Here is an 18,170-nt window from a genome sequence, read left to right on the forward strand (position 1 = left end):
GCATCCAGGCATTTCCATACATCTTCTGAAATCTAGGAGGAGGTTCCCAAACCTCAATTCTCGACTTCTGTGCACCCACAGGCTCAACACCACATGGAAGCCTCAAAGGCTTGGGGCTTCCACCTTCTAAAGCCACAGCCCAAGCTATACATTGGCCCCTTTCAGCCATGGCTGGAGTGGCTGGAACACAGGGTTCCTAGGCTGCACACAGCACAAGGACCCTGAGCCCAACCCATGAAACCACTTTTTCCTCCTGGGCTTCTAGGCTTGTGATAGGAGGGACTGTTGTGAAGGTCTCTGACATGGCCTGGAGACATTTTCCCCATGGTCTTGGGGATTAACATTAGGCTCCCTGCTACTTATGCAAATTTCTGCAGCCAGCTTGAATTTCTCTCCAGAAGATGGGTTTTTATTTTCTATCACATTGTCAGACTGCAAATTTTCCAAACTTTCATGCTCTGTTTCCCTTTTAAAACTAAATGCTTTTAACAGCACCCAAGTCACCTCTTGAATGCTTTGCTGCTTAGGAATCTTTCCCACCAGATAACCTAAATCATCTCTCTCAAGTTCAAAGTTACACAAATCTCTAGGGCAGGGGCAAAATGCCACCAGTCTCTTTGCTAAATATAACAAGAGTCACCTTTGCTCCAGTTCCCAAAAAGTTTCTCATCTCCATCTGAGACCCACCTCAGCCTGGACCTTATTGTGAATACCACTATCAGCATTTTTGTCAAAGCCATTCAACAAGTCTCAAGGAAGTTCCAAACTTCCCACATTTTCCAGTCTTCTTCTGAGCCCTCCAAACTGTTCCAACCTCTGCCTGCTACCCAGTTCCAAAGTTACTTCCACATTTTCAGGTATCTTTTCAGCAATGCCCCACTCTACTGGTACCAATTTACTGTACTAGTCCATTTTCATGCTGCTGACAAAGGCATACATGAGACTGGAAAGAAAAAGAGGTTTAATTGGACTTACATTTCCACATGGCTGGAGAGGCCTCAGAATCATGGTGGGAGGTGAAAGGCACTTCGTACATGGCAGCGGCAAGAGAAAATGAGGAAGAAGCAAAAGTGGAAACCCTTCAGATCTCAGGAGATTTATTCACCATCAGGAGAACAGCATGGGAAAGACCTGCTTCCATGATTCAATTATCTCCCCCTGGATCCCTCCCACAACACATAGGAATTCTGGGAGAGACAATTCAAGCTTAGATTTGGGCGGAGGCACAGCCAAACTGTATCAATACCCAAAAGAAAGGAAAGCAGTATATTGAAAAGATATCTGCACTCCCATATTTGTTGCAGCACTGTTCATAACAGCCAAGATTTGGAAGCAACCTAAGTGTCCATCATCAGATAAATGGATAAAGTAAATGTGGTACATATACACAATGGTTTACCGTTCAGTCATAAAACAGAATGAGATCCTGTAATTTGCAACAACATAGATGGAACTGGAGATCATTATGTTGAGCGAAATAATCCAGGCACAGAAAGACAAACATTGCATATTCTCACTTATTTGTGGGATCTAAAAATTAGAACAATTGAACTTATGGACATAGACAGTAGAAGGATGGTTAACACAGGCTGGGAAAGGTAGTAAGGGACTCTGGGGGATGTGGGTTTATGAGTACAAAAACAAATAGAAAGAATGAATAAGACCACTATTTGATAGCACAACAGGGTGACTATAGTCAATAGTAACTTAATTGTACATTTTTTAAATAACTAAAGGAGTGTAATTAGGTTGTTTGTAACATGAGGGATAAATGCTTATGGGGATGGATCCCCCATTTTCCAAAATGTGATTATTTCACATTTAATGCCTGTATCAAAACATCTCATATGCCCTGCAAATGCATACACCTACTCTATATGCACAAAAATTAAAAAGAAGAGAGAAGAAAAACAGAATAATATCACAAGTTCAATTACGCAAAAGGAAAAGAGATTGACCTTTAGGTGAGGGGAGAATTGGACAGAAGGAAAAGAATTCTAGAAGTCCTAGCTTTAGGTAGTAGTTCACAAACTTTAGTGTGCATCAAAATCACTTGGAGGCACTAATTACTTGTCTATATTCCCAAATTTCTGAATTAGCACATCACGGATGGAGCCAAGAATATTCATTTCCAACAAGTTCCCAGATACTGTTAATGCTTCTGCCCAAGGACCTCACGAAGAAAACCATAGGCTTAAGGAAGTGAGCTGTGAGTAGGAGGAAGATGAAGGATGAAATGATAACACCAGGAAAATTATAATTGCCCTCCTAAAAAGGCATTACATTAACAGTCCATCAAAAAAACTGATAAAAGGCTGTGACTGGTAACTTACAATACATTGTTAAAGTTTGATTATTATTACTGTTTTAAGCAAGTAGAATTAAGATGACCATATGTCTAGACTTGTCTGAGAGAGTCTTAATTTTCTCCAACAGCCCAGCATAATAATTAGTAGCACCCCCTTTCTTTCTTGAGAGTAGCCCAGTTGAAAAAATAAATTATATAGTTACCTTACTTATTCATAAGAAATGAAATACACAATATGTGGAAGCTGTAAGGATGCTTCTCTGTCTGCCTGGGCAAGAAATTAAATGAACTGGTGCAAAGAAGCAACAAAGATCTTTATCTCCTTAATGCCCTTTCAAAGGATCTTTGAAAAATACTGAGTAGCAAACACTGCTCAAGATAGAGAGACAGTACTGTATACACCAAGCAGAGAGAAAAAAAAATAAGTACCAGACTAGGAGCCAGGATGATTAATGGCTAGGTGTTTCTTAGCCCAGAGAAAAGGTATGCCTTTTGGTGGCTGGGCCTTCTCAGGACACTCTCATAGGCAGGAAATAACTATTATCTCCAGATATTCTGACTCTGGGCATCTGAGAAAGAGTCAGAAAAGAATCTTGTTTTTCTACCAACAACTCAGGGAATTCAGATGTATGGCATCCATTGACCATAGTTTGAAGAGCACTTCAATCTACTTGATGGAAGTTTGATGTGTTACTCTCCCCAGTAGAAATGACATTTTAAAAGCTTAACCCAAAGGAATGAATTTATAATAAAAGAAATCCAGAAATCAACTAAATGTATACCAGAGGACCACACAGGCACTCCTTTTCTCCACATAGAGAGGCCTATGTTAGATCCAAAATCTCAATTCCATCCTTCCAGTACCTAAATAGAAGTGCAGGTTGGAAGAAGAAGGTCATCACAGTGAGCAGAACCTGGAATTAGAGCATCTGTAACTATCTCACCTTCTTCATGAAATTAGAAGTTCTCTAGTACTATCAGTAAATCATGGTGGGAGAATCCTTGAATTGCTTCCATAAAATCCCTTAGGTCCCAGAACATCAAGCATTGTAATTTGGGTTGGAGGAGTCCTCCACAGTTGTCATGGGAGATATGATAGCATTTTATAATCTGAAGGCACCTTGACTGCTACAACCTGAAATTTCCTTTATTTAGTAGAATTTTAATAAAGTTTTCTCTGGCGTGATTTCTTTTCTTTTTTTTTTTTTTTTTTTTTCTCAGTAATGTAACACTTGGGCAAGATTCAATTCTGACATCTTAAGGTCTGAATAAATATGCATTTTCCATTGAATTGATGATACAGACATGCTGAGTGTATCCTTGACATTGTATCACCTTCTTGGTCATACATTGACATTATAATGTTATTTACTACAAAATTACATTGACAGCATCTTAGGAACACTGTGACAGCATTTTAGTTGCAATCAAAGAGAATATTGAAGCACATTTTGACAAAAATGACTTGGAAGGAAAAAAATAACACTACCAAATAGTGCTTCAACAAAATCGTCATAGATTTCAGAAAACAATTTAACTATTTGAATGCTAGTTAGCAGTTTATTCCAGATCAATGGCAGATAAGGGACTGAAGTTTATAGAGAAAGACTTCCTCAAGAAATATAGAAGAGAATTTTGGCTCAGGAAGCAAAACAGAATTGAGAACCCTCTGCTTTTATTTTCAAGTACAAGGTAATATGATTACCTTCTCCTCACAGATTTTGCTAGATAACTATAAAAATTATAATCCACATTATAATGAATATTTTGTAAGTACATATCTAGAAACATGTATTTTAGTATAGAGGTAAGACACAGAAGGATAGCATTTTGTTATTTCAATTTTAGAATAGGCCAGCAACCTATTTAATCCCAGAGCTTTATTTTGGACACATTTTTCAGGCCTATATTGTCAATATTTCCTCTTAGATCTGCATGTCTATTTCCCTCACATTACATCCCACTAAGTATTTTTGGCAGTAGAAAGAAAAAAGAAAAAGTAAAATAATAATAACTAGCATTCACAAAATGCCAGCTATATACCAAACACCATACTAACCAAGCACATTACATGTAAAATCTCATTTACTCATGACAAGAACCTTAATGAAGAAATACAATTATTATTCACAGCTTACAGATAAAGAAACTAACCCCTGCAAAGGACAAACGCTTCTCTATAGATCCCATAGCTAGTAAGCAATGGAGTTGGGATTTGAACAAGTCTGGCTCCAGCTATCACTCCTCTTGGAAAGAACAGAAACGGAAAAGTGAGGCCAGAGTGTGTGAATAATGGAAAGGAGTCAAATACATCTACAAACGCTTCCAGCCCATGCTCATGGTTGCCCATTCCTCTTTCCAGATGGAAGTCTGGTGAAAAGGAAAGGTCTCTGACCCAAAGTCACAATGAGTGAAGCCAGAGGGAGATTTACTAGACCTTTACTGAGAGATGTTGCTGAAGTTCATCACCCAAGCAGTGATCTTCAGGGCAAGGAAATACAGTGATCCCACCAGAAATCTAGTGGACAGCCTGAAGGAGAGCCAAAAAAGTTTCCAACCTGTAGACAGCTGGGCAGGAGTCTCTCTGAATACATATCAGAGACAGCAGCAGCTGGGCTTCAGAGATTGGCTCACAATCAGTAAATTATGCAGATCCATTTAATGTTCCATCATTGGTAGCCATATTACCTTAAGAACTTAGACGAGGGTATTTTTAGTTCCAAATTCTTCTTTCTTACTGCTAACTAAAATATTTGTCAAGATCTTCTGTCCATAGTGAAATCCTGTCAAGTAGCATCCAAATTCAGTTCTGAACATCATTGACTTCTTTCCTAAAAATGTCATTTGCTGAGTGACCAAGAAAATGTGAACAGTATTTGACCCGAAACTATTTAGGATAAAAAGTATGTAAAAGTCTTTCTTAATCAATTATTCAATACCAGAATGTAAATTATTTTTTCAAAACATTCAATCTATTCAATATTGGCCCAAGATTGTTGATATGAGTGCATAGTATACCAAAAGTATCATACTCTCAGCTTCAATGTCAAATAATCCCATTTGTTCACTAGAAACTACTTCTAAAAGAATCACTCATCTGCATTATTTTTCAATTATAAACTTAAGAGGGTTCAATAAAACAAGTGATTTTCAAGGGACTTTCAATTAAATGAACTTGTTTAGTTGTGTTCAATTAAGCACTAGACATGGAAGATGGGTGATTTTCAATTTAAGAAAATATGCTACCAATGTGTTGCTTTAAGTCTAGGGGAAAAAAGTCATTTCTTAAATAATTAACTTGAATACAGCTGTCACTTGAATCTCTGAATCTATTGCTAGAAATAATTACTGGTGAATTAGCTTTATATTTGATAACTTATAATACTGAATGTATATTATTCCATTTCATATATATGTGTGTATATATGTACATTGATACATATATGTATATATATACCTATACATATATATGAAAGAAAAGAGAATACACACACACACGTCTGTTTTAATGGCTCTAATAGGTTATAACTATATTGACAGAACAGTTCAAAAAATATAATAACATGGAAACATGTGGGTAAAGGTCATGGAAAGATCATGAAAGAACTACAAGTCACTGTCTCAAACTTCCCCTTTCCTTAATAATCCAATTCACATTCTCCATCATTTTTTTCAAACTTTTCTTTATCTTTTCTAGTTCTTTAGATGGCTAACTTATCTTTCTTAAAGAGTTTTGTATCTAAATTTTATTGTGTAATTGACTTTTATTTATTGGCTATTGAGTTTCTAATATGATAAATAAGGATACTCTTCCCCACACTCTTTCATCTACACCTTCTGCTAATATTGTTTTGTCACTGCTCTGATTAATCAAGTATGCAAATTCAAACAAGATATGTAAACCGACATTTCTTATTCTGAAAACCACAACCCCTTGACTTCTCATTTGATAAGCTGATGTCGCCAGCAAGGGTCAGTCAGGTAGAGATTGATAAGTACCTAAATTTTCTCCCTACTAAAGAAAAGTGCTAAAATTATATTTCCTACTACATAGATCCAAGACTATGACTCCTGTGCTCCACAAAAGAGAAAGTTTTAGCATGAAGTTTAAATGGATTATCCTTGTCTTATGTCTTTATCAACTCTGATTTTTTTTTTCTAAGCTCTCAATCACTCTATATTCTATTAAATCTCCTTTTATCCCTGGAGAACTCTCTACCCAAATCTTCTGATCTCCTAATTGGGTCTGAGTTTCCTGGTACTTATATTAACTCATCTAGTTATTTCCCAGAGAGCTTATAGTCCTTTTCAAGTTTTAAAATTTTTGACAATTCTTTTAAGGTATAATTGACATGCAATTTTACATGCAATTTGATTTTTATATTTAAATATTTTAGACTTAGAAAAGAGTTGCAAATATAGTGCAGAGTTCCCGTATATCCTTCACCTAGAATCCTCTAATGTTAGCATTTTACATAATCCCATGCAATGATAAAAATTTAAAAACTGACATTGGTACAATACTGTATTACTCAGGGTTCTCCAGAGAAGCAGAACCAATAGGATATGTAGAGTTATGTAAGAAGGGAATTGGCTCACGTGATTCTGGATGCTGACAAGACTTACAAAACGCCATCTGCAAGTTGGAGAACTAGAAATGCCAGTGGCATAATTCAGTCGAAATTCAAAATCCTGAGAACCAGGGGAGGCAATGGTGTAATGCTCAGTCCGAGGCAGTAGATCTGATCAATCTGCTGGCGTAGGTCTCAGGGTTCAAAGGCATAAGGACCAGTTCAGCCATCCATGGGCAGGAGAAGATGGATATCCTAGCTCAAAAAAAGAGAGGATTCACCCTTCCTCTCTGCCTTTCTGTTTTATTTGGACCTTCAATGGTTTGAGAGATGATTGCACACATTTGATGACGGTGGATCTTTACTTGGTCTACTGAATCAAATGCTAATCTCTTCCAGAAACAACCTTAGAGTCATATCCAGAAATGTTTTTACCAGTTATCTGAACATTCCTTAGCCCAGTCAAGTTGATAAAATTAACCATCACAACTGCATAATACTACTCGGGTGATGGATGCTTTAAAATATCAGAAGCAAAGATTCCTGTACCCATACAGTTATTGAATTTTTTTAAAAAAATTAACCATCACGAATAGAATTTACTAAATTGCAGAATTTATTTAGATTTCACCAGTTTTCCCACTAATATTCTTTTTCTGTACCAGTATCCAGAATCCAGCATTGCTTTCAGCTTCCATAGTTCTCTTTTAACCTATTACAGCTCCTAAGGCTTTCCTTGTATTTTATAACTTTGACTGCTTTAAAACCTGTCAGGTATTTTGTAAAAAGTTCCTCAATTTGGGTTTTGTCATATATATTCATGTGTGTGCCTCATCATGCATATATAATCATGTATTTATATGATCAAAAATTTTGATCATTGCATAGTGATTATGTAAATGCTAACATTAGGGGATTCTAGGCAAAGGATATAGGGGAACTCTGCACTATATTTGCAACCTTTCTCTAAATCACATATACACAAATAGAGATACAGACACAGATATAATCAGGATTAGAATGAGCTTACAAATCTGGTGGATAAATATCATAGAGCTGATATACTCTTCTTAGTGCACAATTTCAGAAAGTATATGATATATATTACTAGTGACATTAAACTTGGTCATTTAAGGTGGTGTCATTGTGTTTCTTCACTATAGTTACTTCTTTCCCCCCTTGCTAAATGATATATGGTAGAGTCACTTTGAGACTATCCGAATATCCTATTTCCCCTTAAATTTTGCCCACCAACTTAGCATTCATCAGCTTATCTTATTTGGAACAATTATTACTGTAGTATTTATATGATGATTTGCTATTTTGTTCTTTCTACCCATATTTATTCATCAGAAATTTTCTGTGAGGAAAAATTTCTCTTCTCACCCATTTACCATTTTATTATGGATAAAATAATAAAACTACGAACCTCTGGATATTTATTTTATTCTTGGGGCATTCATCTAATATTATCATTATTCATTTTTCCTAAATTGTTCCAGCTTTGACACTTATGACTTTTTTTTTTTTTTTTTAAACGGGGTCGCACTCTGTCTCCCAGGCTGGAATGCAGTGGTGCGATCTCAGCTTACTGCAAGCTCCCCCGCCTAGGTTCACGCCATTCTCCCGCCTCAGCCTCCCGAGTAGCTGGGACTACAGGTGCCTGTCACTACGCCCGGCTTTTTGTATTTTTAGTAGAGACGGGGTTTCATTATGTTAGCCAGGATGGTCTCGATCTCCTGACCTCGTGATCCGCCCGCCTCGGCCTCCCAAAGAGCTGGGATTACAGGCGTGAGTCGCCGCACCCAGCCAATTATGAGCTCTTTCAGGTTGGCTTTTGTGTTCTTTAAAATGCCTCATTTTTTTTCTTTTCTTTGTGGGGGCAGTGTTTTACTTTCTGGCACCACAAGATGCTCCAGGTTCATATGTATCTTCCGTTTCCAGCTGTGAAATCAACCACTTTTCTAAAGAGTCCTGGCTCATTTTATCAGAAAATGCGATCTAAAAAGATCCAAGAACTAGGTATAGCCATTGCTGCTACAGTATTACTCTCAGAAGATGAATAAGAAATGCATAAATATATATTAGCCCATATAGACACACACACACACACACACACACCCTATATTTATTTTGTATCTATGTATATTAATATATATATATTTTTTAAAATTATATATATTTGAATTAATACTGTTAAATGCGATTCAAATCCAGTATTATATAGTTCATTTGGACATTCCCCTTTGCTTGTTTTTAACTTCTTCATCTGACAATGAGAAAATTAGCTCTCACCACCTTCAATATGTTGACATAGATATGGTAAGACTTCAATATCCATGATACCAACCAAGAGTGGATTGAAATATTTTTTAATTGTGTCTGTACTAAACATATATACACTTTTTTTCTTGTCCTTATTTCCTAAACAACTCTTTACATAACACTTACATCGTGTTAGTTATAAGTAATCTAAAGATTAAAGTATACAGAAAGATATGCATCAGTTATATGCAAATACCATTTTGTATCAGGAACTTGCACATCCATGGATTTTGGTAACCAGAAGTCCTGGAATCAGTCCCCCATGGATACTGAGGGATGACTATTTATGTACCAGTTCAATATATGCTAAACAATATCCATGTAAGAAACAATATAATCAACTAAAGTACAATGTTTATAAACAGATCATTTTGATTTCAGCATTATAGGATGTATCAAAACATGGTTTTCCAAAGTGATGTACAACAGCTCCTCTTTTCCTCACTCCTTTCAGTGGGGTTATGGTGTTCACTTGCAATACTGTTAGATTCCTTTGTCCCTAACAGCATTCCATTTCATCCCCCTCTTCCTTCCCCCACACACATCCTGGTTATATTTAATGGGCATAAAACGGAAGTTTGTATTATATAATCTTATGAATTTTGGCAAATGCATAGATGCATGCATCTACCATCCCAGTACAAAACAGAACAATTCCACCACCCAAAACACTATCTCCAAATATCCCTTTGTAGCTAAACCCTTTCACTCACCAAACCTGGCAACCATTAATCAGTTTGTAATCTCTTTGGTATTACCTTTTTCCATTTATATTGTCATATAAACTAAAGTCATACAATATTAGCATTTAGGACTGATTTCTTTCACTTAGTAAAATGCAATTAACATTTATCTATCCCTCCTGTTGTGTGAATAAATGGCTCATATCTTTGTATTGCTCAGAATTTCTTTATATGGATGCACCACAGTTTGTTCATCCATATTCCTATTAAGACATCTGGGTTGTTTCCAGATTTTAGTGATTATTAATAAATCTGCTATAGAAATTCATCTATAATTTTTTTTAATTTTTGTAGATATATGATATACACATACATATATGGGTTACATGAGATATTTTGATACAGGCATGCAATACATAATAATCACATCATAAAAAATGTGCTATCCATCACCATAAGCATGTATCCTATGTATTACAAACCGTTTATTTATACTCATTTAGTTATTTTAAATGTACAATTAAATTATTTTTTACTATAGTCACCCTGTTGTGCTAGAAAATACTAGGTCTTACTCATTCTTTCTAGCTATGTTTTTGTACCCATTAACCCTCCCCACCTCCCATCTGCCCTGCTACCAGCTCCCCACTACCCTTCCCAGCCTCTGGTCACCATCTTTCTACTCTATCTCCATGAGTTCAATTATTGTAATTTTTAACTTCCGCAAATAAGTGATACCATGTGAAGTTTGTCTTTCTGTGCCTGGTTTATTTCACTTAACATAATAACCTCCAGTTCCATCCATATTGTTGCAGATGGCAAGATCTTCATTTTATGGCTGCATATTACTATACTGTGTATATGTATTACATTTTCTTTATCCACTCAACTATTGACGAACAGTTTGGTTGCTTCCAAATCTTGGCTATTGTGAATAGTGATGCAATAAACATGAAAGTGCAAATATCTTCTTGATATACTGCTTTCCGTTCTTTTGTACATATACCTAGGAATGGGATGGCTAGATTGTAAGGTAGTTCTATTTTTAATTTTTTGAGGAACCTCTAAACTTTTCTCCACAGTAGCTATACTAATTTACATTACCATTAACAGTGCATGTATAAATTTTAATGTTAACATGATTTCACATCTTACATGAGGAAACAGGTTAAATTGCTGGGTCATATGTTGAATGTGTATTTACTATTTATATACCTTTATAAGAAACTGCCAAACTGTTTGCCAGAGTAGCTGTATAATTTTCTATTCCAACCAGCAATGTGACAGAGTCATGCTACAACCTCATCAATAATTGGTATTGTCAGTGTATACAATTTTGCTTTAGCCATTCTAACTGCTCTGTAGCACTATCTCATTGCAGTTTTAATAGGCACTCACTAAATGACTAATGATGTTGAGCATCTTTTAATATGTATATTTCACAACCAGATATCCTCCTTGGTAAAGTGCTTGTTCAGACCTTTATCTTTTATTTTATTTATTTATTTATTTTGAGACAGAGTCTTGCTCTGTCACCCAGACTGGAGTGCAGTGGTGCTATCTCAGCTCACTGCAACCTCCACCTCCCAGGTTCAAGAGATTCCCCTGCCTCAGCCTCCCGAGGAGCTGGGAATACAGGTGCCTGACACCATGCCTGGCTAATTTTTTGTATTTTTAGTAGAGACAGGGTTTCACCGTGTTAGCCAGGATGGTCTCGATCTCCTCACCTCGTGACCTGCCCTCCTCGGCCTCCCAAAGTGCTGGGATTACAGGGGTGAGCCACCGCGCCCAGGCAGCTCATTTAAAAAATTGTTTGATTTCATATTATTGAGTTTTAAATGTATTATATTGTTAAGATACAAGTATTTTAACAGATATGTAACTTGAAAATATTCAGTCTGTGTCAATGACTCATCCTTTCATTCTTTTACCATTGTCTTCCACAGAGCAAAGTTTTCAATTTTGGTAAAGTGCAATACTTCAAATTTTATTTTGTAGATAGTGCTTCTAATGTTTTGTAGATAGTGTTTTAATGTTTTATCTAAATTCTTGCTGCACTCAACCAAACTCAGAATTTCATGTAAGTTTTCTTGGGAAAGTGTTATAGTTTTATGTTTTACATTTAGGTCTAGGATCCATTATGAATGTTGAAGTTCATGTGTTTACATGTAGACATACAATTCCTCTGTTTTTGCTTCTTTGTCAAAAGCCAGTGAACTATATTTGTATGCATGTATTTCTCAACTTGCTATTTTGTTCCATTAATCCATGTGTCTATTCTTTTGCCATTACTACACTGTTTTTTTTTTTTTTCAGTCTGGCTCTTGCTGTGTCATCCAGGTAGGGTCACAGCTCACTGTAACCTCAATCCCTTGGGCTCAATCCTCGCACCTCAGCTACTCTCAGCTAATTTTTTAATATTTTTGTAGAGATGAGGTCTCACTATGAGGCCCAGTCTGTTCTGAAAATCTTGAGCTATCCTCCTGCCTTCACCTCCCAAAGATCTGGAATGATAGGTATAAGTCACTGCACCCAGCCTACATTGTCTTATACCTGTAACCTTTTAGTATGTTTTATAATTGAGTACTTTGAATCTTCTAATTTTATTATTCTTTTTCAAAATTGTTCTTGTTATTCCAGCTTCCTTTCCTTTCCACATAAATTTTAGAATCAGTTTGTTCATATATATAAACAGAAAATCATCTGGGATTTTGGTTGGGACTGCACTGAATCTATAGATCAAATTGAAGAGAAATGACATATTAACATTATTCACTTTCCTAATACATGATCATGTTTTATTCAACCTTTTACTTTGGTCTTGATTTCCTTCATCTGCGATTTGTAGTTTATAGTATACATATTATTTAAATGCCTTATTTATACCAAGTATTTTATTTAATTTGGTGCTAATGTAAATGGTATTATTTTTATTTTTAAATTTCAATTATTTCTTGCCAGTGTTTAGAAATACAGTTGATTTTTGCATACTGATTTCATGTCCTGTGAGTTTACCAAACTCCCCTACCACTTGTGTTAATTATTTGTACATTCCTTAATATTTTCTACTTAGGCAAAGGTGTTGCATGAAATAGAAAACATCTTTCTTGCTTTCTGTCTTTCTTTCTTTCTGTGCAGTCTGCAAGTCTTATGTGTTTTTCTTATGTTAATTAAATTGACTAGGACTTCCATTATGCTGAATCGGAGCAATCTTAGGGAGAAAGCATCTAATCTTTCACCACTAAGCATGATATTAACTAACAGGTTTTTTAATGCCTATTTCGAGGTTAAGGACACTTCCTGATTTACACAGTTTCTTCTGTTATAAATGGATGTTGAATTTTGTCAAATACTTTTCCTGCATCTGTCATACATTATATATGAAATGATCATTCCATTTTTTTCTTTAGACAGTTAATATGGTGAATTGCCTGCTTACCAGTCGTGCATCTATTGGATGAACTGCCCTTGGTTGTATCTCTTTTTTATATTGCTGGATTCTCTTTGATAATATTTTGGTGAAGATTTCTCTGTCTACAATCTAATCTTTTTGATGTATCATTTGATGCTTATCATTAATAGCTTTTTTTTTTTAACCCAGCCAGTAGTTCTTCAAATATATATATATTTTTTTCTTGTTCTCTTTCTCCCTTTTCCTTCTGAAATTCTAATCGTGTATATAGTAGGCCATTTGATACCATCCAAACTTACTGGAAACCTGTTTGGAGTTTTGGGTTTAGTTTTTTTGCTTGTTTCCACATTTTGTGTTTGTGTTTAAATAACTTTTTATAGGCCTAATTTCAGCTTCACTGATTCTTTCTTTGTCTGTCTTGATTCTCCTAATGAACCTTTAAAAGACATTCTTCATCTCCTTACTGTTTTTCATTTCTAGCATTTCTATTATATTATTTCTCATAATTTTCATTTCTCTACTGAAATTAACCACCTGATAATTGATACAACACCATCATTACAGTGTTTAATATATTAATTATAGTTATTTTAAATTTTCTTTAAAATAATCCAAATATCTGTATCACATCTGAGTTCAGTTCTTACAGTCGTTTTCTTTCTTCTGATGCATTTTTTTTCTTGTCTTTTCATCTGCTTTGCAAATTTTTCAGGTGTCTTGTGCATGACAATAGAGACTGAGGCAACCAACATTTTATCCCTGAAACTGGGCACATTTTTTCCTCTGCTAAGCCTTTAATGCCGGAGCTGTAGGTAATCAAATTAGGAGATGGACTGTTTGAGGTTTGTTTCTTCAATGGTTACCCTCATTGCACACAGTGTTTAAATTTTTCCAGAAATATCTTTTAAAAAGCAGTGTCCGATATGTTTGGTTTTGTTTTTCAATGTCTGGCTCACTTTCAGCTATTGGTCATCCCTCTCTGCTCACCTCAGAGTGTGTCATGCAAACTAATTGCTACTTAACACTTCTTAGTCTGGTGGTAAGGAGTTCAAGGTAGTCTTCTTTGTTAAGATTAAACTTATTTTATCCAGATGCAATGTCCCTTACTTCAATATGTTTGCCCTGTTGGTAATTTAAGTATTTCCCTGCCCCTTCACTAGAGACAGGTTTTTCTAGTTCTCTTCCCCAACTGCAATCTGTTTTCACCAGTGTCTTAACAGCAAAACTGTTTTATTTTCCCTGTCCCCATAGATTAAGCCTACTGTCCTACAGAGTTTGAAGAAAAGTGCTCTGATAGAGTTTAGTGCCCCTTCCACAGTGTCTACTCTTCCCCACCCAGATTTTTACCATAAGGGAGACTTTTTAAAGTTCCCCAAATCTTTGCTTTGAGTCCCAGCAGGATTCATGGAGTGAAAAAGAACATGCAACAGGATGAAATGTCCTCTCTCATTAGTACAGCCTTGTTTAGCCCTCAGCATTTTACCACTCTTTCTAGTTAAACTCTTCTTTTCTATATCTGGCTATATCTTTTTCAGTAAACCAATGCTCGTGAATTTTCCATCCCTGACATCAGGAGTGTCTCTTTAAATTGTCAGGCAGTTGGTTTCTCTGTAATCTCAGCACTCCAAAGTCATGAACTCACTCTTTGTCCATTGGAAGACGATGGTGGTGATGATTAAAAAGATAGTAGGAACACTTTTTTCATCTCTCTGTATCCCCAAGTGGAAAACTGATTGTGGTACTTTTTGATTTATACTAGTGTTTGCTAGAGTTCATACTCAGTAACTTAAAGAAAAAAGGGGAGGACTGTATGGTGTGTAAGTATTCCAAATACTTAGATGTTTGAGTATAATTGTGTTCTTTATTCACATTTGATTGCAGTTTTGCTAGGCTTAAAATTTTAAGTTAAAAATTATTTTCCCTCTAAACTCTGAAAGACTTCTTCAGTTGTCTTCAGTATCTAGTGTTGCTAATGACAAGTCTGATCCCATTCCAGTATGTATTTGTTTGGTAGTGGCCTAACTGGGCCTTCTAGAAAATCAATAGGGTCTTCTATTCGTCCTTAGAACTCTGAAATTTAAGAAAAATGGCTTCAGATTTGCATTTGTTAATCTACTATGCTTAGCATTTTGTTAGTAGTTTCTTCAATTTTTGACTGGTTTTTTTCAGAGCTGTAAGTTATAATCCTTGATTTCTTGTTTGTCTTTTTATAAAATGTTTTAATTGACAAATAATAATTGTGTATGCTGTATGGAGTACAATGTGATGTTTTGATCTATGTGTACTTTGTAGAACATTCAGTCATACTGACATATCCATCACCTAATCAACTTTTTTTTATGGTCAGAATGTTAAAAATCTATTCTTTTAGCCATTTTGAAACATACAATACATTCTTATTAACTTTCAGTTAACATGCAGGGCAATCGATTAGTAAAATGTATTCCTCCAGTTTAACTGAAAGTTTGTACTCTTCGATCTACATCCTGCCATCCTCACCCCTCCCTGATTCATACCTCCACTTTATTCTCTGATTCTATGAGTGACTTTTTAGATTCCACATGAGAGAGACAGGAGGCAGCCAAATGCCTACACAGATGGGGTGGGTCCCCAGTGAAACCCCACCTCCAAACTGAAGACAGTTTAAAGCCTGAAAGTCCAGCTACAAGTTAAATCCTCAGACCAGATTGAGAAGTTTTCTTCCTGTTTGGCATGCTTTCCTCTGATTGTTTCCGACCCTTCACCTATTTTATGTACACCTACTCTTTCCTAATTGGTTTTCTACACTGCCATGCCCACCTTTGAGTAGTGTCTTCACTTTAATCTTTTTTGCATACTCACAATCCAGTAAGCACACATTCCCCATTCTAAGTCCCCAGCCACACCGGAAAGAGTCCCCAGCCACACCGGAAAAGCCTTCCTGCCTTCGGGTAGGGGAACCACCCCTGCATCCCCTCTCTGCTGAGAGTTTTCCTTTAACTTAATAAATTCTACTGCACTCACTCTTCAGTGTCCATGTGCCTAATTCTTCCTATTCATGAGAAAATAACTTGGACCTAGCTGAGCTAAGGAACAGAAAGACTGTATCATACGTGTAGGTGACAAAATACAATATTTCTTCTACGTGTAGTTTATCTTACTAAGAATATTACTAAGGAGAGTGTCCTACAGCTCCATCCAAGTTGTTGCAAATGACAGTCTTTCCTTCTTTCTTAAAGTTGCATAGTATCCCATTGTGTGTATCTACCACAACATCTTTATTCATTCATCCATTGATGGATACTAACATTTCTTCCATATCTTGTCTATTGTGAATAATGCAGAAATGAACATGGAGATGTCTTCGACATTTCTATTTCAGTTTTTCTGCATATATACTCAGAAGTCAAATTCCTAGATTATATGGTAATTCAGATTCTCTCTCTTGGTAATCTAAGCATGAGCTATAGAAGAACTTAAAGAGCTGATAATAGGAGCTGAAAATATGCACAGAAAGGGAGGTTATGAAATATCAGTATCATAGTGGGCCACAAGTAAAAATATGATTATGCGTATGTTAAAATGAAACCAAAACTGAAATCGATAAGAGATGTTTTTATAATAGAGAGTGAAGCGAATGATTGTGGTAGAAGCAGAAATGAGGAACAGTATATTCCTCAGTGTAGGAAATGGAAGCTCTCATACTGATGAACACTAAAGCTTCTTAGATTTTCTTGGAGCCTCAACTACTTTCTAGTGTCTACGATCTCTGGTTTATTTCTATACAATACTCTTGTCCTCATTCTCATGTGCAATATAACCACGGTTTTACTATTCTACTATTCAAGATAACCTGGGTCTGTTTCTAGTCACCAAAATAATCTAGCACCTTTCCTCAAGAAGACCATAAGCGGCTCAAGTGTCCAATTCTTTGCATGCACCACAACATTTGAGGTTTAAGCACCAGAGATTCTTGACGTGTTCATCTAACGGTTCTAGAAACTAGAAAAGAGATGATGCTCCAATCTAGAGATTAGAGAAGTGGTGAGTGTACCTACACCATTTAATACTGTTATCAAGTATTAAAACATTGCTCTTGACATACACACAACAAATTGGAGTTTATTTAAAGCACAAATTGTGACAGGCCATAACTTCTTTAGCTGATTATCACAAAACCACCATACTCTGAGACCTTCTAAAACATCCCTGTGGTGAGTCAACAGAAGTCTATAAATCTAGTTAAGATGCTTGGATTTGTTCTCCCTCAGAAGACAGTAACACAAGACAAGCTGCAGCCTGAGGTCATCATGCATTTGATTCATGACATTTTTCTTGTTAGGTTGTATCTGCTAGGAGTGAATAGTCTGAGAATTTCTTACACAAACGTAATGAAAAATATAAAGTGTTCATACTAGGAAAGGAATGGAAATGATGAATAGAAAAAGAATTTCTACTCTAAGCTTGTGATGTCAAAATGTTGATAATAAAAAATAATTTATATGATGTTTTCTGTTATTTGGCTTAAACATAAATATTTTATCTTCAATATTACTTCAAAATATAACACTAGTGCCAGTGAAGCTGGATTCTCTATATATTCAAGTCTATTTTACCTTAATACATAAATATTTTATTTATTAAAACACTGTTTTGTTATTAATCACAAGTGAAAGCTCCTGAATATAGTCATAAGATTTGTTTGCTTTTTCAGTATTCCACGTGTGTAAGAATAAATTTACATAGACTCTTTGTAGTTTCAAAGTAAAAAACATTTTCTAATGAATATCACATTTTATTAATTTTTAGTGCAATATTCAGGATTGATTTTTAGTTTTCAAAGAAATTAGTGGGTTTTTTTCTTATTATTACAATGCACTAATAATAGAACA

Source organism: Macaca nemestrina, chromosome 4 (genome assembly GCF_043159975.1).
Source record: "Macaca nemestrina isolate mMacNem1 chromosome 4, mMacNem.hap1, whole genome shotgun sequence".
Classification (NCBI taxonomy): domain Eukaryota; kingdom Metazoa; phylum Chordata; class Mammalia; order Primates; family Cercopithecidae; genus Macaca; species Macaca nemestrina.